Source organism: Callithrix jacchus, chromosome 4 (assembly GCF_049354715.1).
Source record: "Callithrix jacchus isolate 240 chromosome 4, calJac240_pri, whole genome shotgun sequence".
Taxonomy (NCBI): domain Eukaryota; kingdom Metazoa; phylum Chordata; class Mammalia; order Primates; family Cebidae; genus Callithrix; species Callithrix jacchus.
Window position 1 is genome coordinate 169,660,499 of NC_133505.1, and position 22,455 is coordinate 169,682,953.

Here is a 22,455-nt window from a genome sequence, read left to right on the forward strand (position 1 = left end):
CCCAACTCTAACGGATAGTTTGTATGAAAGATTATACATGGGAGAGGAAACTACATGGCTAAACTTGAAGGATGCAAACTGATATGATGAACTTGAGTAGAAAATAAAAACAAGCAGGATGAGGCTGCAGTTGCATAGTGAAGTCACCATGCATCTACTGTCACTTGCTCAAATCCACCCAGGTCCAGAGAGCAGGCCGGGGCCCCTTCCGTCCACTCTACATCCCATGCTACTCTTGGGCCCACACTCCAGAGAGACCATGAGATTGAAAATAAGAATGCTGCATTCCTCTGTCAGTTTCAGCTCCTCACCTGCCTCTGAAGTTTAGTAATTACATCACAGCCCCCCAGTGCAACCACGCCCCAACAGAAGTGAGCCACTTCAGCTGCTGCATCTATTCCAATGCTGGAAGAAAAGCTATTTATGCCTGTGGGCATTTGGGACCTATAGGACCTCATCCCTTCTTACTCTCCCAACCTGAGATACAGTTGTACTTCTAGAGGACAGGAAAACTTCATGATGGATATATTGGCCCATTCTTGCACTGCTATAAGGAATTGCCTGCAACTGTATAATTTATAAAGAAAAGGGGTTTAATTAGCTCACAGTTCTGCAGGCTGTACAGGAAGCATAGCAGCTTCTGCTTCTGGGCTTCTGCCTCAGGAAACTTAGTATCATGGCAAGAGGCAAAGGAGAAGCAGGCATGTCATACATGGCTGGAGCAGGAGCAAGATTGGGGGGCAGATACTACACACTTTGAAATGACCAGATCTCAGAAGAGCTCACACACTATCTCGAGGACTGTACTGAGGGGGAAATCTTCCCCCACGATCCAGTCACCTCTCACCAGGCCCACCTCCAACACCGGGGACTACAATTCAATGTGAGATTTTGGCAGAGAAACAGATCCAAACCGTATCAGCTGGAGACAACATGACTGGGTGGAAGTTAGTCTTTTATGTATTTGGAGTGATTGAGTCAGAACAAGTGTGTGTAGAGCGCTCTTGGTTGCAGAGACCAGCGAGAGCAGCCCAGGTATGACAGAATGAAGAAGGCATGGCTTAGCAAAGGTCTTTTGAAAGAAACAAGTGAGTGTAGATGTTTGCCCATGGCACTGTTTCTAAGGGTTAGGTCAGGGACTCAAGAGCTATTCTCAAGGGTTTGCACCGGGATAATGGAGAGGAGGAAAAAGCCTGAGTGATGGCACTTGGAAAATGAGCAAGACTGAAGAGTTCATTAAGTATAGGCTACAGAGAAGAAGATGATTCAAAAATGGCTGAGAAGCTTGGGTGTTAGGATGGTGATGCCATTTTCAACACTGGAGAACACAGGAGACGCAGGTGGTGCATTGGGTTCTGGACAGGGTGAGTCTGAGGTGCTGCAGGGATCCCCAGGCAAGCACTTGCAGAAGGAAATTAGAAGAGTAGGCTCTCCAGGCCTGCCCGGCCAGCATCATTTCTCCACGCCCTGTCACCCTTGGAGGAAGAGTTTCATACAAAAGCTGGGTGTGCATGCCTAGGTAGAGCCAGGAAAGTGAGGAGAGGGAAATCAGAACTTGGATAAAAGGAAGATGAGTTCAGGGAACATTCATCCCACACTGTCTGGAGTTACCCTTTGGGTCCCTGTAAACCATCTCAAAAATAGCATCACAGTGGAACTCCCAATCACGCTTATGAATGTGGAACACTTCTTGGCGCCAGCAACAAGTACACAGAATTACTGAGTGGCACCTGTGCTGTGGCTTCAACTCACTGCTCAAGGGCAGGGGCCACCTAGGGACTAAGGCTGCCTGGCTCCAGCCTCTGGGGGTGGTTTCCTACCCCAGCACTAAGAGGGCTGGTGGTGAGGGCTCCCAGGAAATCAGAAAGGTAGTAATGGAGTGGAGGTTTGGAGACTGGAAAAGAAAGTTTCTAATGAAAAAGGGAGGCAAGGTCACCACATGGAGTCATAAATTAGGTAATCAAACTTTGACGTTGTTCAGATGGGTAGAGGAAAGCAGGATTGTGGACGTGACAATGTGTTGATGTTCTTGCTTGTCATCTTACTCACCTAACGTACAGGCAGCAAACTGACAACATGGATAAAGTTAAAATTAGGTTTCGGAGAACTAAGCCCTTAAGAGTGATGAAGGCTGACTTAAGCATCCCGTCTTAACTGGGACATAGAAAACCTCGAGTCTGCTATTGACTCTGTCAGTAATTCATTATGTGGCATTGTGTATATAGTCCTGTGCTTTAGGGGAAAAACAGAGGTGAAAACAGGAATTAGTTACTCAGAGCACATTGACTGCCAAGGTATTTATACACTGCACAAGGGAGAGGAAAACAATACTTGCCACCTACCTACCCATTAGGGGTGACGTCTGCAGAGAGGCATTAGATTCTGGAATGAACGGGTATATGAATGGCAGTGTCTCACCTGCTTCTGATCTGTCTTATCTCTACATAAATTCACCTCCCGAGTGACAGTGGCAATGGTGCCACTTGTCCTTTGAGTCACTGATTTCACATCTCCCCACCCAAGGTAGGCGGGGAGGGAAGGCTTGAGAGAAGTAAGCACCCATTCTTTATGGTGTGATAGAACATTACTAATTAACACATAAAAAATTTTAAGCAAGGTTACTGCATGACCAGTGTATTTTATTTATGGATCCCCATTTCTGAGTCCTTCAAAGAAAAATTGTTATTCACGTTAGGCTCATCCTACGTTACCTATGTCACTTGCTAACTTAGTAAAGAAGAACTAGTTTTAAAAATTCAGAGAGCGTCATATTTAGTTTCCATACATCTTGTCACTTACTATGTATGTTTGTAAACAAATATGTTCCATTTTTTAGGAGACATCTGGTTTCTAACTGGTCTGACTTAATAAGGTAACAGAAGTTCCATCTTCAATCTGCCTGGAAGGGTTGCATTCTCTTAGTGATTTAATGCTTCAAATAGTGTTTCATTCAAGAGCAGAGTGTGATTCTGTATTTCTCTCCTTTCACCTCCTCTTTCCTTCTCAGACATGTGGGAAAGTGACCCTTGTGAAGAGACTCAGAAAAACTCTAAAAACAGAACAGATAAAGCTTTAGGATATTTTCAATGACCCACTCCTATTCTTTCCTTTACTTGGAAAAGAGTCCAGGTCTAGGTCACCTTCTAAGAGAGCTCAGTCAGAGTGGACTCTCAGCTTAACCAACGCCTTCGAGGGACTCTTTCAGGCATGGGCAAGAAAACACATCCACAACAGTCCCACTGTGTGCAGACCCCAGGGCCACCTGCCGTGCTCTCAGAGATGCTCATTGTTGTCATTTAACAGGGAGGGCCAGAGGCCGCAGAGGGGACAACCGCAGATTCCAGCTCTACAGCCAGACTCCTGGGGCCCAATGCAGGTAGCACCTCTTCACAGCCATGAGATATACGAGCAAGCTGCCTAGCTCATCTGCACCACCATGTTCTCCCCTGTGAAACTGGATATTAATAGTGTTTACCTCATAGGTTTGTTTCAACGCTTGAGTCAAGATTAGCAAACCATTCAGGATACTTCCTGGCACTCAATGAGTGCTACATAAATGGTAAAGAAATTGGCTTTTCCTGGGGTGATGATCAAGCGATTGGTGCCCAGCAGCTCTAACTGGACTGTCTTTGGAAGGGAGAGAAGAAGCCCCAGCAGGGATTGTTCAGAGCAGCTCCACGTCAGGAAGCAGTTGCTCGGCTACTGCACCCGTCTGGGGATGATGGAGAGTGCACATGTTACGTATTTTGCAAACTTTATAAATCTGACCAGATATACACAGGAGACTGTAACCTGTGCTTTTTGTTTGCGAATCTTGGATAGAGACAAGTTGTTAAAGATGGTTAGGACAATTTAATATTCCACGAAAACCACTTCTTGTAACATCTTACTAGCGAGAATAGGAGGGTCAAGGCAGGAAAACTGCTGAGAAAACAATTTCCCTGAAAAGTTTCTCTCTCAATTTCAACATCACTTTGTGTATTTTTGTTGTTATTTGTTTGTTTGTTTTAAAGCTTTAAATGTTAGGATTACACTTTGGGTCTTACAGCTCAAATCAAATATCTGGCTCCATTCATTTTCTATTTCCACATTTGAAGGACCAAATGTTCATCACTTCTGGTGTCAGTTCAGCCTCTGGCCTCCTTTCTAAGACACATTTTGTGTGGAGTATTAGTTTTCCCATTCATAGCATGAGAAAAATAATACATTTCTTTTCTATAATAGAAGTGTGATTTGAAGTTGCTTCCAGAGTAGATAGAGATTTAGGGGGAAAGGCTGTGTTTTGTGTGGCTCTATGATGAATTATGTGAAATAAGATAAGAGGGAAAGCTAGAGTGGGTCACTTGAATACTGACCTACTATTCAACTATTCTTGAAAAGAAGTTCTGCTCTGCTGTAACTCCCGCTGGCCTTCCAGAAGCATCAGCTGTGTCACAGCACACGTCTTAAAGGAGCTCCCTTGTTTCCTGTGCACATCTGTCCCTGTGAATAAACCAAGCAGGCAGCATGCTCATGGTCATGTGCTCTTAGCTACTCTGTCCTCAGTGTATGAAACTCTCCCCTTTACTGGTGCTGTTGGGGTAAGGCATTTTAGCTGCCAAAGGATCCTATTAGAGTTTGAGGGCCGTGAGACCAGATATCCATGCTGCACAGAGGGGCAGCCTGGACCATAGGACATGAGATGAGTTAATCCAGTCAGCTAGGAGGGCACTGCAGAGATACAGATACTCACTTAGTCGACATGTAAGTGGCTACTTTGTGCAAGGCAGAATTCTGCATCTACTTTCTCCTCGTCAGCAAAAGTAGTTCTACTCTTTTGTTTTTGTTTAAAAAAAATATATTGTGTATTTCTGTGTAATACTCCTTTTAGCCAAAGAATTCTGCAACTGAAGAGTTCAAGTCAGTTCCGTGGCATCCCTGGATGAGTTCCGGTCATGAAGGAGCTCAGATGATCCTTGTCAGCTGGGGAAATGAGCTCAACCCAGATCCTCCCATGCCTGGCCTCATTCCTTTTTCAAGGGAACAATGCCACACCTCACTAGACCCTAGGTACACATTCTTTGCCAGGAAGCATCTGACCATGAGACTTTAAGAGCAGAAATGTTGCTTTAAGTAAAAATTGGGAGCTGTTCTAAATTCAAGAGATATTAAGTATTGTCTTCCATTTTCTATGGCAAAGTCATAACATAAAAACATCATCACTACACATTTAAGAAATAGCTACAGTTAATTCAGTAGATTCTTTTGTAGTGAATGAATGCCTGAAATGTGGGTTGAAGGTCACATATTTAACCTCATCAAACCTCAGTTTATTCATCAAAAAATAGAATTGATAATTATTCTGGTTGTGAACAAATATGATAAAGGACTTTATAAACCATAAAACATCATACACCGTTATTCTTCTCTTTCCTTTCCATTCCTTAAGCAGGACTGTGCTTAATTGCCTTCTATTTTAGTGCTACGGAGTACACTTACTTTCAGCTAAATATTACAATTCCTTTTGCTTACAAATTAGCCTGTGTCATTCTATTTGAGGAATTATCTGTCTCCTTCAGGGCTTCTGTGAAGCACAGAGTCATGAGCTCACTCTCTTTGGCTCATCTTGTAGGTTTGAGATCACTCTTACAATTGTCACTTCCAGCCAATCCAGGACTGCTGCGGCCTCTCTGCTCTGAAATATACCTAGTACGTGAATTTCACATCACTTCCCAGTCATAAAAGGGACCCATCAGGAACTCGTTTTCCTAAGTTTGTTTATTTTACATTTACAGAGCATCCATTTCATCCTTCACAGTGATCTTTTTCCTCTTTTCTCTTGCTGCTAATTTATACACATAGAGGAGTTTTTCAAAGGAAAAGAAGATGCTTCATTAATGGTCGTTTTCTGCTGATGGTGATTTTCATACTATTGGATACCTATTGTCGGTATTAAAATTTGTCTGTAGTTCCCCTGAAAAGAGTAGAAAAATTTCTAGTATAAATACATTCATAAGGCTTAGATAATATCTTGAGAAAGAGTAGGCAAATTTACAAGTTCTTTGACCTGATGGATTTCTAACTTCTCATGTGTTTGCCCATCTTCATTCTACTTTGCCACATTTACACACTCACACACACACATACATACACACACTTCCTTTTCTATTTGCTCAGCATAACTGAGGTGTAATTGTGTGGCTCCGAATCCCATATTGAAATGTGATCCCCAGTGTTAGAGGTGGAGCCTACTGGGAGGTGTTTGGGTGGCACTGGCAGATCCCTCAGGAATGCCTTGGTGCCCCGCCCATGGTAATGGGTGAGTTCTCACTCTACTGTTCCCACAAGAGTGCTTTGTTTAAAAGAGCATGGCACCTCCCCTTTGCTCTCTCACTTCATCCCCTTCCCCTGAACACGTGGTGTTATCTGGAGGTGGCCATGACAGCTGGCACATGTGGTGGCAAGGAGAAGAGGGCGGGAACTGCCATGGCATGTGTGTCCGTGTGTATGTATATACATATGACAACACTTATGTATATCCCAGTAACAGCAAAGCAAAAAGACTGGACGAACAGCCCCCTAACTGTGAAGATTATCTTTGAGGATCTGGGGATTGTCGGGATAAGAGATTTTTATTTCAAACAAAGTGTGCCAAATGATGCTTTCATTTATAAGATACCAAATACAAGGGCATTCAATTTCACTCAGTAGCATGTGCAAAATATTGTCTCATTAACCCCTGAATCAGGCCTTTTGCCTTTTGCTACAATGGCTGATCTTGAGACTGAACACTAGAACCACCCAGGAAACACCTGTTAAATACATTTCATCCTCAAGATGAGCCCTCCCACTTCTGTTCATTTTCCAGAACTAATTTCTGTGGCATTTTATTTTTACACAACATTGAGACCAAGGTTGCCTTTGGTATTTATGAGGGCAATTACAAAAGGAACGGAGCAAATGCAGTTGAGACAGGTCACAATAATTCTCCCTGTCTCTCTGACACCCAGTGTTTCAAGTTCACCTTCCTTTTACACATACTCAATTAAATGAACATACAGGGTGCAAAGAAAGCAATGGCGAAAGAATATAAAGGGCACTGCAGAGGTGAAGATAAAATGACTTCATATAAACCATTCCTATTAAGAGTGAATATATTTAGATATTTAAAAATAAAAACCCAGAATAATTATGAAAGCAAAATGGCGCAGACCAAGACAGAAAGGAAAAGAAAATGAAGGGCTGTAAGTCCACAAGGCCCGTGGTGTTCACGTTTCTTCTTGCTTTGCTCTGAGCTGCTGGCAGGTGTTGGCCCGAGGGGGAGTCTGTGCAGGCACCCTGGTAGCTCCGCTGGCCACGTTCTGCACCATAGGTCAGAGGCCACTAGAGGGAGGGTGGACACACAGGTCAAGTGCTCTTGTGCCCCTCCTGACCTCTCACCCCAACTCTTCAAGTAGCTAGGGACTGACTACATAGCATCAACCCTGAGGAGTTGTCAGACTTTAGCCCTAGTAGTGCCTTTAATGTTTTTTTATGAGACTACGTAACTAATGCCAACAGGCTCAATGAAGTGGCAAGTGCCATTTCTAACATTTAGCAAAAGCAGCGTAATCTCCAGAGCTCCGCCCGGCTCCGACTCTTTCTCCCGGAGGGTACAGGAAGAAAAACAGAAACTTTTCTCGAAGGCATCACATTTCAGACAAGTATTTTTTCAATTATGATATTTTGTCAAATTGTGAAGTTTAAAGGACGGTTGCCTTGGCCTATTCCTGCTTAAGCCTTTCCATGGCACCTATGGAAAACAGCCTGTGCTGTTAATGGGTATTTTGTCAGTTAATATTTCCACACAGAGAGCAAGCTGCAGCTTCCTTCCCCTGAGACTCGGAGCCCCCTGAAGGAAGGGCTTGTCTGTTTCATCCACTGCTTGTCTCTTGTTCCACCTGCACAGGTGGGTCCTTCACATTCGCTCTTGTTAATAATCTTCACATTGCCTTATAACTCTATATCCTCAGTTGGATTAATTTTTATTAGATTCCTCTTCCTGGGCTATAGAGTTAGGTCAGTCATGACACTGAAGTTGCAAAAGGCTTGACCACACATCCAAGGTGTACGTGCTCTCTGTCATGTAGGAAGAAGTATTTGTCTTTAGCATTGATGGAAATGGTTCATGTTAAAGTCTTGTCATCTGAGTTTCAGCATGTCATCAGGACTAATGTGCCATGACTCCCGCATACACTTGTACCTCCGAGTGCACAGTTTAGCCTGATTAAAGCCTGCCAATTATTTATAAGTTAACAGATTCTGTGGAAATACTATATCTTTTGCTTGGCAGAAATATGTCTCTGTGTGTGTGTGTGTGTGTGTGTGTGTATTTATTTTGTTTTTTTTTAGATGGAGTTTCACTCTGGTTGCCCAGGCTGGAGTGTAGAGGCATGATATCAGCTCACTGCAACCTCTACCTCCTGGGTTAAAACAATTTTCTTGTCTCAGCCTCCCAAGTAACTGGGATTACAGGCACCTACCACCACACCTGGCTCATTTTTGTACTTTGGTAGAGATGGGTTTCACCATGTTAGCCAGGCTAGTCTCAAAGTCCTGACCTCAGGCAATCTGCCCACCTAGGCCTCACCTAGGATTACAGACATGTAAATGTGCTGGGATTACAGACATGAGCCACCATCCCTGGTGAAATATATATATTTTAAGATGCCTCACGTGTTTTTGTAATCCGTCTCTTAACATGAACTTTAGAATATATGCTATGTATTTTTTTAAGTATTTCTTTGTTCCATAATTGTGGTTTATTATTTGTCAAACAGCTTCAAAATTTCTGATTTCCAGAAGATTTTTAAATTTAAAGTGTCATTGTTTTAAAATACCAAAATTGGTGAGATCATTGAAGAAGATGGTTCTCTATACTCAGGAAAGCTGCTTAAAACTGGATGAAATTGAGGAATAGAGAAAAAGCTTAATTCTCAGAATATTAATCTAGTCTTTCTTTGGAACAAGAAGCAAGGCTGAGAAACTGCCCTCAGTTGTAAATGGAAAATGAGTTTAAACATCCTTCTAAAGAATCATAATTTAGTTCTAGTCAGAAGTAGCTGAGCAGGAGAAAACCTGATTACTTAAAGGCAGTAAGTATATTAGGAAACAGAATACAAATACCTTCGACGAGGGCGGCTGCTGCACTCAGGCTGTGGAAGGTCTGGGATGCTGATGGAAACTGATAGACTCCATTATAGATGTCTATCATGTAGAAAATGAATTTAGGATGCCTTCGTCATTTCTCTTGTCTGTAGGCTGAGCTTTTTTAAAAAATTGAGCTATACTCTTGCAAGTTATATAACTTCATTTACTGCTGAAATGGAACCGAAAGTGGTTAGTGCAGTGATATTCAGCCTCGGAGGCTTTGAAACACTGGCAGATTGTTCACGTAGAATTGTGTCTGATTTGCCTGATGCATGCCATTAGGATGATCATGGACAAGATCTCAGACTGTCGTTTCGCCAAAACTGTGTACATATTACGCATAGAACAACTCACCCAAAATTGATAGCTAATGGGAAAGTTTCCAACTAAATAAAGATTTGGATCCATTTACCTCTCAGGAAGCTATTTTTGGTCCATATCGTCAGGTCTCCAGAAGTAACTGCTCCTTAAATATATTCTAAAGAATGTATAATGAAAACGCCCAGTGGAAAAATTTCATTTGATAGATATCTCATCCATGTGTTTTTGTTTGTTTTTTGGTAGAAACCTAGATGGTATGTGTTAAACGTTAAGTATAAGAGAATTCCCAATATTTTAAAAATAATTCAAAATATTGAGGAAAACACCTAAAATCCACAGATGGTTGTGGTAGCTCAGCCTCTAACAGTTTCTTAAAATGTGTCCGTGTACCAGCTGGGCTAGAACCACTGTTCTCATTTACAGATGGGGCCTCCTAGACCCCAGGATTCTCATTCCTGGAGGGGGCAAGGGTGCGGGGAGTGGAGGAAGGAGTCTGAAATTTGCACTTAAACAATTCTCCAAGCCATTTGCACATACACTCAAATTCAAGAACCGCTGCTTTGAGATGATAAGCTTGGAGCCACTCAATCAGTTTGGAGCCAGATTTAGTCCATTCAAAGGACACTGTCAGTTTTTATGCCTCCCGGTCTCTTGTGACTCCATCCAAGAGACGGCACTTACAGTACCTGAGTACCTGCCACTGAGCAAAAAGATGGCGAGGTGAGAGATGAAGGAATGAGACTATAGCCCTCACCAGCAGGGCACAGACACCCCAGTCTCACATTTCATCAAGAGTAATTCTATCTCTTGCATGTCATCCACTCTAGACAGCACCTAGATTTCAATGTTGAGCGCGTTCCTTGTTTTCTTATGATTAGAGGTGACACCGTGCTCTGTGTCCAGTGACCGCCCAGGTCTTTGAGATATGCAAACACTGTCTCGATCAGCAGCCCCCATCTTCCTCCCAGTCACAGGGCAGCATGGCAGTGGTTAGGAGCACGACTCCACCTCTTTCTGACTGTACGTCCTTGGCCAAGGTATCCAACCTCACTGTGCCTCAGTTTCCTTATCCACATGATAAGGGTAACAGTAGGTTTACCTGTGAGGATTAAATGGGTTTATATTTGCAGAATGCCTAAAACAGTGCTTGGCAGATTAAAAGAGCTTGTTTGGAAAAATAACAAGACTAGAAGGGGTGGGTCCTTCCAGAAAATGAAGGAACCAAAGAGAAAGATGGAGGGATTCACACCAATCTGGCAAAGGACATGCCTTCCAAAGAAAAGTACACCTCATGTGTCTCTTACTGCTCCTGGGGACACAGTGAGACAAAAAAAAGTCAAAGGAGAAATGGCAAAGGCAAAATAAGCAATGTGTTAGGTAAGGAATGAGGGAACAGAGAAGACAGAGCTGCATAGTCACTTCCACAAACACAAGCTGCTCAGCCCTGTGTGTGTCTTGACTGTGTTTCCAGCTGGAATGAAAGGTGGTTGCATCGGCACCTTTGGGCGTGGGGGAGCTAAGCAATGTTAACAAACTGCGCTGGACATCACGCCCAGTCTCCCTGTGTCTGTCCGGAGAACCCTCCTTTCTCCTGGTCTTCTAGGCCCAACATCTGGCGATTTCACTTATTTTTCCTCCTCCTGTGGCCTCAAGTCAGGAAGTAATTTTTGCCCATTTTACCCTCCCTATGTCTTTATTCTTTCCTACTTTCTTTCCTGATACCCTGTTTTGAATGCTTGTCACCTTTAACCTCAAGTACTTGAACAAGCTCCTAGCCAGTCTTCAGAAGCATCTGACCGCACCACCTCCGCCACTTTTCTGTGCAAAACCCTTCGATGACCTGCCACAATATTGTCAAAACTTCATTAAGTAGTTTCCAAGATTTTCCCACTCTGGTCACAACGTGCCTTTTTAGCATCATCTCCCACTACTGAGCCCCTCCCCTCACGCCTAATCCTCCTCCCACAGGCCCTGCTTTACCTGGGCTCAGCAAGCACATCATGGGCTCATCAAGCACCTGTGCACTTAGCAGGTCCTGTGCCTGGAGTTCTGTCTGATCTGGCCCAGGAGCAGTTAGGGAAACTTCACTGAGCCAGAAACACTGCAGGTGGGCATACTGAGTTGAAAAGTCTCCCCCCAAGATCCATGTCCTTCCCAGAACCTCAGAATGTGACCTTCTTTGGAAATAGGATTGTGCAAATATAATTAGTTAAGATAAGGTCATCCTGGAATCAAGTGGATCCTAAATCCAGTATAATTAGCACCCTCATAAGAAGAGAAGGCACAGCCACACACAAAGGGAGGATGACATGAAGACAGTCACACACAGGGAAGAATGCCCCGTGAAGATGTACACACAGACGGGCCCACATAGCTTCAAGCCAAGAAGTGCTGAGGATTTCTGGCAACTACCAGAATTTGCAGCAATGCATAAAGCAGATTCTTCTCTTAAAGCCATTAGATAGGGTGGCTCTGTTGAGCCCTTGATTTTAGACTATGAGACACTTGTTTTAAGTCACCAAGTTTGTGGTTTTTACAATAGCCATAAGAAACTAACACTGGGACCGTTGAATGTTAAGAGCCCTCGGCTGTGAGATGGAGCCATCGTGCCTCTCTCGCCACCTAAGAGCGTTGCAGGGATCAAACAGGCTAAGACTTGAACGTGTAATTAGATGTGCAAAATTCTACACAAGGGTCGTGTAAACTTTGACTTATTTTTTGAAAACCCTCTCATTCCCTTCATAACCCCTACCACAATACTTTACCCATAAACTGTGTTCAACAGGCACGTGTTGAATCTTCTCATTTGTTCATTCAACATGTCTCATTCGTTTTATTTTGAAAGACCCAAAACTTAGTCATAAATAACATGGCTCATCTTCAAACTACTGTGTAGCCATTTGTGTGCAGCTCTGACTGCATGTGGTGCTGTTTCAGAAAGATGGGCTGTGTTTTGTCCAGCTGAACGTAAGTAATACATTATAATATTAGCTTAGTATATACTAATTTTTAATATGTGGATGGAGTTAAAATATCTGTGGATCTGAAAATAAGATTTATTTAAGGCGAAAAAAGTAATTTGTTTTCACAAGTTTGGCTGGTTTTATTTATGCCACTTTACTAGAAATCTAACAAATGTATATTTTATTTAACATGACTTTTTAATAGCATTCCTTTGAATTTGCTCATCAGAAAATTTAATCAGTCACCTTTTTAGGGAACAGAACAACCTTTCTAGTCCTAGAACCTTAAAATGATCTCTTGCAAGGAAGTAAAGAAGAATCCGAATCTGAGTGCCAGGAATCATTATTGATAAGGTGAAAGAGAACAAGTTTCCCTTTTGATTGCCAACTTCTACTTGAAATACGACACCCAGAATGTGATTCTTTCTATGTCCATTTTCTCTAAGAATCTTTGAGCAGTTTGCGTGTGCCCTGTGGCTGACGCAGCCTGGTCATAGCCCCGTGAAGCTGACGGCAGTCCTGCTTAGAGCAGAAACACAGGACCATGACAGTTACAAGCACGGGACCAACAGAGCCAGGAAAAGACCCTGAACATAACCCACTTCAGCACCTCCTCAGCAGGAGCAACACCCAACTGATGAATTAATTCTGAGCTCTTAATGATATTTATTAAATCCAGAAGAAAAATGCCGAAATAATTTTTACTTGTATTTAATAGCAATTTAGATTCCTGCAAGTGGGGAGAAAAGCTTCATTTCACTTCCAAGTGGACTTCAAATAACATCAATTGATTAAATGTGCACTAGAAAAATATAATTTTAAAAGGTGTTCCCAAGAATTAGTGAAAGAGAAAAGGCATGGAAATGAGGGAGAGTAATTTCTAGGTAATTTTTCTCGGCTGCTTGTGCTCATATGACATTTATGATGAATGTATGAGTTAGGTTAAGCTAGACTGTGCCAAAGTAACAGAATATACCATCAAAGTTCAGTGGCTTAAGAATCAGTAAGTTGATTTCTTTTTCAGGTTAATAGGCCAGTATTGGTCAGGTCCAGATGATTTGGGGGGAAGAAGAGTTTGCTCCATGCAGTTGTAGGGACCTAAGCTGACAGTAGCTTTATCATATTCAGCATGTAGCTTTGTGATCCTAGTCACAAAGTTGATGTTGTGGAGGATGTTTTAATAGGCCAAGTCTGGGAGGAGCATGTATCACTTAAACTTCTTCCATTGGCTGGAACTCAGTCACATAACCACACCTCACCGCACAGGAATGTGGGAAATGTAGTTCATCTAACACTCAAGAATAAGTGGAGCTGAATTTTAATCAATACCTATGAGTCTCTGCAACAAGTAGAGAAATGTGTGCCTGATGTTTATCATGGAAGAGAAGAATAATTAACTGACTTTTTGTGTATAATCCCCAAGCAAAAGAAGTCTTGATTCATGCTCCTTTGTTCCTTAAACAGAAGTAGATCATTCAAGGGGAATATGTTATTAGAACACCCCTAGAGAGAAGCCTATTATCTAGCTTCATTCATTTTCCAGCTTCATTCTGTTGGCAGGAGACATATTTCTCTTTCTGCCTGTCCACCAAGTCTATGCCATAAGCAAAGACATGCTGTACATCTTGCCTATCAAGCAGGGCTGTGCCATGAAGCTGTTGGGCGCAATACAAAACGGAAATGTGGACGCCTTGCTGCAAAAGCAGGAAAGCAGTGTTACTAACTAAAATACAAAGCTCTTTTCTTTCTTCCCTGGTCTCTCAATTTGTCATAGTGTTTTTTACTTGCTATTTAGTTGCATTCTATGTAAAGAAAAGTTAAACATGTAAATGTTGACATGAATTTTACCATTCATCTTAATATTGTGCAATTACAATTTTTAATGCTGTCTTAAATTACAGCATTTAAGACACAGTCTAATTCAAATGTGAAATCACTGAAACTAACTACACAATTTGAATTTTGTAACTTATATATGTGCATATGCACTTTGTTCTTGCAAGAACAGTGGGTGTGTTGCACAAAACCAATCCACTCATTTTTTTCCTGCTTCAGTGGCTGGCCCCAACAAGAAAAGCACAGGACTGAGGGAGGCTCTGGTAGCATTCATCGCTCACTGTTTTTTAGAATGCCATTGCCTTCTTTCTGCATTCCAAGTGAGTTCTGGCTCAAACAGAAAGTCAGGCATTTCAGGGCTGTAAGGCCCCTGCTTACTCTGTAGGAGATGTCACACGTTTATTGACCCCTACACACTGTGGGCTCACCAAAATTCTGTCTCCAATGGGCACTGAGGATGTTTAAGCCATGCATAGAGTCCTTCTAAGTGCAGGGCCTCACAAAACTTCATGTTTTGTGCTATACTAAAGCTCTACACTAACAGACATCTTTAGAGGGAGGATACCGCAGACCGGCACTAATGTCTAAAGCAGCAAGAATTGTAAGACATGCCATCAATTTTGTAGCAGCTTTTAAGGGGAAAACGTACTCTATTAATGCACATCTTAATTGGAATATGCATCCTAATTTCAGAAAACCTAAAATAAGAGGGGGAAAATCTTCAACTCCTGGAACTGCAGCACATAACATTGCTTTCCCTAGCACCTTCCTGACTGCTACTACTGATGGACTAATGTGTTTTTAAACAGTTCAAACATCCAGAAAAACATAGAGACTGATAGATGAATACCCGTGGACCCACCATCAACTTTATCCAATCTCAACAGTTTTTCCACATTTGCTTCCCAAGATTGTCAGGGGGAAAAACATTTCAAATAACACCAGTTCCACCTGTGGGCCCTCCTCTAATTACTTTACATCTCCTCCCTCCTCCGAGGTAATGAGTTCCCTGAAATCGTTCTTTATCATTCACATGCATACCTTCTTACTCTCAGTACATATATCTGTAACCACATACAATACATTTTCACGTTGTTAATTTTATATAGAACAGTATGATACGGTGGCTCATGCCTGTAATCCCAGCAGTTTGGGAGGCCAAGGCGGGTGGATCACGAGGTCAAGAGATTGAGATCATCCTGGTCAACATGGTGAAACCCTGTCTCTACTAAAAATACAAAAATTAGCTGGGCATGGTGGAGTGTGCCTGTAATCCCAGTTACTCAGGAGGCTGAGGCAGGAGAATTGCCTGAACCCAGGAGGCGGAGGTTGCGGTGAGCCGAGATCGCGCCATTGCACTCCAGCCTGGGTAACAAGAGAGAAACTCTGTCTCAAAAAAAAAAAAAAAAAAAAAGAACAGTATTATCATAATGTACTTATCATTCTTCAACATGCTTTCTTGTGCATCTTTATTACTTTGAGATCTGCATTTCTACATGTGATTCTAGTTGTCATTTTATTAACTAAAGAGTGTAAATTGTGTAAATACCCCAACTTATTCATTTCTCTGATTGTCATTTTAAATGTTTCTCATTTTTCTTTTTTATAAACAATGATTCAGGAAATCTTCTTCCACGTTTCTCTTAGTATAAACAAGCTGGAGTTCTTTTAAGGTAAATACCTAGAAGTGGAAACGCTGGATTGAAAGTTATGTTCATCACATCTTCAACTTTTCCACCTGTGGCCAATGGCTCTCCCATCTACAAGCCCAGAGGTAGTAGGTGAGAGATGCATCCCTCCACAAGCTGCTGACGCTTGTAAAAGCCCAACGTTTGAATTCTTGCTAAACAAATGAGTACAAGATATATCTTTAAATTTGCATTTTTCCCCGTGACTAGTGAAGTTAAGCAACTTTTCTTACATTAATCGAGTTTCTTTTCTAAAAATTGCCTATTTCAATACTTTGCTTGTTTTTTTCTGGGTTACTTACCTACTTTTTATCAGTTTCCGGTATTTGTTCATTATGAATACTACTGTTTGGTTGTGTTTCCAGACTTTGGTTTTTAATGCCTATTTATTGAGTCGTCTGCAAAAATAAGATTAGAAGTTTAATGTCATTAGATTCATCAAAATCCTCCCTTTGTGGTTTTGGGCTTTTGTACTCTGATTAAGACATGCCCTGGCATGTCCCAGTATCTGCTACGGACAGCACCATTCTTCACTCCCTGCTCTGCCTCTCTCTGATGTGAAGTTTCCCTCTGTGCATGTGTTTTCTGCTTCTCTTGTTTCACCCACTATGAGTATACAGTCCCTCCATCTCCTTCAAAATCATCTAGCCTGTTCTTAAACCTTTGTGTTTCTATTTAAATTTGAGGATCAGCTTGTCAAGATCCATTTTTAAAATCCTGCTGGAATTATTTTTTGGAACTGCCTGGAATTACATATTAGTTTATGGGAACTTGCCATGTTTATTTAAGAGAGTGAATTTTCCCTTCAGAAACAAAGTGCATATCTCCATTAATTTAAAATTTGTTTATATTTCGTTCATGTTTTTAAATTTTTTCCATAAAGATTTGCACAGCTTTCGTTAGTTTCAGGGTTCGTTTTTTTAAAAAATACTTTGCTGTTTACTCCAATCCTTAGATTTTCTCTATAACATCATCTCTTAAATTTATTCACAGTTATAACCGAAACTGTTGTACTACACCTTGATTTTTTGCCAATTTAGGGATTACTGAATGAACTAATGCAGAATCCATTTTATGCCAATCTATACACTTGGCTTTGAATAATTTATTCAACTAAATACTCTCTAAAGAGAATCATACACGATGAATAAAAATAAATTGAATAGATTGGAAATGTTCCTGTTTTGTTTTCATTTTGAATGCATACTAAATGTGTTAATGCCATAGAAAGATTCTGGGTTCTATTAGATTCCTCAAATATAAAGACTTGGATGTATCACTGTTTCAATAGCTGAATTGTTTAAACGGAACTGCTATTTACAGCCATGTTTCCAAAGGCATTTCTTACTCGAACTATTTTGAGATATAAAAATCAGCACAGGATTTGTGATAGCTCTGCGACGAGCAATATTTTTGAAACATGAAATAGGCGTTTTGTCTGGAGAAGCCTTATCTATCATGGTCCATGTCTGAAATCGCAGTTGCTTAACGGGCTCTGTTTTATGGACGCTGCCGCCGACTCATTCCTAAGTCTCCCCATTCTTTCCAATGTCACACAGACTTCGGAGATGAATTTAAATTTCATCATTATCCGTGACCTACAACGTGTGCAGTGGCCATACTAGACTTTCCCTTTTTGAATGCGTCCCCAATGCTGCCCCTCCCGTCCCACTTCCTTGTTGGCTCGCAGTGGTCGGCGCCGTTTTGTTCCTCCGGTGTTTTAAACACGGTAAAGACCGAGGCTTACGCTGAGGCAGTGCTGAATGAACCCACCAAAGTCCTCAGAAAAACCCCATCCATTCACAGGGCAGCTCCAGGATTTCGCATGCGGCAAGATCAGGGAAAGCTCTGGCGTCCTTTCTCCATTGTCCCAACTCTTCCCCTGGCTCCGAGGACACCGCCAGTGCGCCCTTAGACCCCGTGATCCAAGTCTGGGGCTCGGTCTCCAGCCGGTCACACTCCAAGTGACAGCAATAATAGCTGGCGTTTCTAAAGCGCTTACCGGCGCCAGGGGCTGCATCCGTGTAGATTCATTTAATCCTCAAAGCCCGAAGAGAGACACGTTTGACAGATGGAGAAACTGCTCAGGGACACTCCTCCGGCGAATAAAAGGAGGTGGCCCCACAGCCCTCTGCCTGGCCCTGCAGCCTGGATCAGGCCCTGAGTGTGCTACCTGCAAACATTCTCACCACAGCCCTGCAAGGGCCATGGCGCTGAGCTCACCGTTTTACAGGTGAGGAAGCCGTGGCTCAGCCTTCCCACTCTCCTCTACCTGAGCCTCAGATTCTAGCTCAGAGGCCCTGTGCGGAGAACCACAGCACAGGCGCAGGAGTGGGGGAGCCTGTCGGAGCTGTCTGCCTGGGGCATTAGCAGATGCAAGTTCCAAATGGGGAAAACTTAAAACGAGTTACAAACCTGTCATCAGTTTGACATTAATGTTTTTATAATTACACATTGTGATACTTACCTGAATGATAAAGCAGTTTCAATGTTGGCTAATGCCTCAGCTTGGATGTGGACATTTTTCTAACTTGAGATCCTGAACAAGGGTCACCGATGAGGTCCTGAAGAATAAGTTTCGGAATGCTCTGTTCATAGCCATGGGGGTGTCTCTTCCACCTCTGCCCCAAAATGGACAATCTAGCTATCAGCATGATAACCTATCTCCTAGGATGGTAATTAACCCTAGAGAGGCAGCCCCCAACCTTTCTGGCACCAGGGACCAGTTTTGTGGAGGACAATTTTTCTAATGAACAGAGGAGAGGGTGGTTTCAGGATGAAGCTGCTCCCCCTCAGATCATCAGGCATTAGATTCTCATAAGGAGTGGGATACCAAGGTCCCTCGCATGTGCAGTTCACAGTCGGGGTCATGCTCCTGTGAGACTCTGAGGCGGCGGCTGACCTCACAGGAGGCAGAGCTCAGGCAGCTTGCTGGCCTGCCGCTCACCTCCTGCTATGCAGCCCAATTCCTAACAGGCCACGGACCTGTACCACTCTGTGGCCTGTGGGTTGGAGACCCTGCTCTAGAGATCTCCTTGATTCCTCCCTGTTCATTTCAACACTGAATCAACTTTAACTGGAATGTTCATGGTAATTCATATGCATTCAAATACTTGGTTGCACTTAGGTAACTGTCTTAGTTTCCTATATTACCTCACTGCTCTAGCTTTGTCTTTTGTTCCATTCCACACATCATTTCTAGACTAGTCATCCAAAGTTAGTGTTAAAACATGAGTTTAGAGTCACATAGGCCGGCCATATCCTGACTCCGTCCTACACTGCCCATATTAGTTTCCTGTGGCTGCTGTAACAGATGACCACAGACTCAGTGTTCTCTCACAGTTGTGAAGGCCAGAAGCTCCACATCGGCTTCACTGGGCTGAAAGCAAGCTGCGGCAGAGAGAATCCAGTCCTAGCCTCTCCCAGCTTCCAGTGCTGCCGGCATTGCTTGGCTTGTGGCCGCACCACACCAGTCCCTGCCCTGTCTTCACATTGCCTCCCGCTCCTCTGTGCGCTGTGTCCAAATCCCCCTCTGCTTCTATCTCATAAGGACACTGTGATTGAATGTAAGGCCCATCTGGGTAAGCCAGGATCCTCTCCCAGGACCCTTAACATAATCACATTTGCCAAGACCCTTTTCCTAACAAGGTACATTTACAGGTTCTGGGAGTTAGGACCTGACATCTTTCTGACCATAGGTCAACCTGTGTGACTGCAGGGAAATTATGTAATGGTCTATATTCAATTGTTTTGGCTGTCTAATGGGTCTCTATTTCAGAGGGTTGCCTAAGGCTCAGAGGAGACAGTTTACATAAAGTGCTTAGTGCAATGCTTGGCAGGAAAAAAAAGCTTTTAATAAATAATAACTATTTGTTTTGTTTCTTTATGCCAAAAGTTCAGCATCTCTCTATTACTTTCCATCTTAATCCCTTAGTCTACTAGGTTGGTGCAAAAGTAATTCCAATTGCCAAAGTAATTACCATTAACAGTAATTACAAAAACTGCAATTACTTTTGCACCCACCTAATAGAAATCTCTATGTCCATCATCTGGTTCTAACAATTTTCCCAACCTCTCTTTTACTATTTTCCTTGTAGACCATCTAGTCTAACTAGATGTGTTTGCTAAGGAATCCCTCAATGGAGTGTTCTTGCTTCGCCCCTTTGTGTCTTTATTCTTTGTTGCTCTTGCCTGTGACAGTTGACCCCTTCCTCTTTGTCCAAATACTGTTCTTTGCCAGGACTGGCCCCATTCTCATCCTCTCTTTGAAGCTTCCCCAATCAACCCAACCCAGGCTGGTCTCTCCCCTTGAGGACGATCAATGCTGCCCTCCACGAAGCCTCCTTGCTCTTACCATGGTGGCTCCATACACTTAAACTCAGCTGCATATAGACACATGCTATGTATGAAGCACGCAGCAATGATGGATAAACCATTGCAACAGGGAACCCAAGGAGTCAGATCTGGGCTCAGAGACTAGATTAACATCTTATATCCCTAGGCCAGAAATGGAATAGAAATACTAGGCAGTAAGGAGGCCTGAAGCCACAGGCCTCCTGAGATCCCAGTTGAAAAGCAGGCCATGGTGGGCGAGAGCCTGGCCTCTATGGGGTATGGAGGATGAGAGTCTCCCTGTGGGGTGTAGTACCAGGCCAGGCCTGCTGTTCAGAGGCAGAGGCTAGAGTGGAGTCTTTCACTAAAAGTGAAAAATATAAATAAAAATCTGCCACCAGTGCTGTCTGCTGCTGGACTGGGGCTCTAGGAGTGGTGTGCAGACAGCCACAAAACTACTAGATAGGAAAGACAGGGCAACGATTTAGAAGGGGTGAGAGAAATAGGGAAGAGCCCTCTTCCTTTTAAAATAAGTCTGCAAATAAAATGTTTCACAACCCATGAAGAAATTCCATGCTAAAAAAGGCAGTGCACAAAATAAAAATTTAGAACACGTAATCATTCCGAATTAAAATAAATTTCTATAACAGTATGAGAGGTCCCAAAATAAGCGTATGCTAGGTGTCCAAAGAAATAAACAAGGTAAATTCATAAAAGTAAAAATAAATTATTTTTTGAAATGATAGAAATCCTGAAACAAGAACAGATGAATGCGAAGAAGAACACATTATGAATTTGTTCTTCCTCCCTAGGAAGCTGCCTAGGGAGGATGAAGGTTAACGACAAGATGGGAGAGATGAGTGAGTTGGAAGCTGCTCTTTGAATTGGAAGTGTATCTCCAATGGAGAAAGACCAAATGTGTAAACTCTATCCTAAACACGGTGTGATAAAACCACAAAACCTTAATGAGAACAAGAAAATACTTAAGGCAGCAAAAAGGGCAGACACCACAAAGACCCACCGGATCGTCAGTGGGATTATCAGCAGTCCGAGACACAAGACAGTGGGTTGATATCTCGAGTGCTGAGAAAAAATAAAACCACCACCTGGAATTTTACACACAGTTAAGATACCACCCAAGAGGGAAGGTAAAATAAAGACAACTTCAGACATACAAAGATTAAAAGAGTTTGCCAGCTCTGCTTAACTCTGAGTCAAATTATGGCCCGAATGAGTACATTAGCAAGAAGAATAAACCCGCAGCCAAGAGTGAGATACCAGAAGTAATGGCAAGTCCTAAAATGGATAAAATGTCAGTAAGATTTATGAACTATGGGATTTTTGTAATGCTTTTTTTTTTAAAAGCCAAACAAACACTCCAGACAACAATGGCAGGATGTCGGAGGGGTTTTCAGTTGTCAGCCAAAGCTTTGTTTTATCTGAGAGAAAGATAAGAATATTTAATCACTTAGGAATTTCCATACCTAAAACCATGCTAAAAGATTCAAAGAAAAACAAATGAAAAATCTATATTAAGCTAAAGAAACATATGAAGTAATAGTAAGATCAGATTAAAAAAAGCATTAATGGAGAAAGGAAGGGCATCATACGGTAAGAAACAGCAAAATCCACCAAAACGACATAAAAATCATGATCCTGTATTATCCTAATAATACAGCAGAAATATATAAAGTAAAAGCTAACAGAATTATAAGAAAATTGGACAGATCCACAAAGTAAAGGATCAAATAAAAAAATATTGAGGCTGTGGATGATCTTTTAGTAAGAAAATTAACAGGTGAGTTTTGACATATAGAGGAGAACTCTGCACCCAACGGTGATACTCCTAGAACATTTACAGAACTGACCATGAAGAAGATCAAAATTTTAACAAATTTAAATAATAATAATTTATATTATCCAAGTGATATTCTCTAGCAACTAAAAAGATAATGTTTGAAATGAATTTATAATTCATGAACTAAAGCACTAGATTGAAAATAAATGTAGACCATTCAGTTTAAGAATGAGATCGTGAACAATAAGATAAATGCAGCAAAAATAGAAATAATCAAAAGAGCAAACACTCATGAAATGGATGTCAAGGAAACAGTAAAGAGGATCTGCAAAACCAAAAGCAGTTCTTT

At 42.1% G+C, this 22,455-nt stretch overlaps 1 protein-coding gene and 1 long non-coding RNA gene across 6 annotated transcripts in view; one reads left to right on the forward strand and one right to left on the reverse strand.

The window, feature by feature from the left end:
- Positions 1-22,455, forward strand: part of PACRG (parkin coregulated) — a 592,113-nt gene that overhangs the window by 392,948 nt on the left and 176,710 nt on the right. The gene's annotated exons all lie outside the window — the stretch shown is intronic.
- Positions 1-22,455, reverse strand: part of LOC118153135 (uncharacterized) — a 44,541-nt gene that overhangs the window by 8,744 nt on the left and 13,342 nt on the right. Inside the window, exon 1 of one of the 2 annotated variants that reach the window (XR_013534668.1) lies at positions 9,145-9,410. The exons of the other annotated variant lie outside the window; for it this stretch is intronic. This is a non-coding gene — a long non-coding RNA (uncharacterized LOC118153135). Of the gene's footprint in view, positions 1-9,144; positions 9,411-22,455 lie in introns of those variants that run through there. 2 annotated transcript variants of the gene reach the window in all.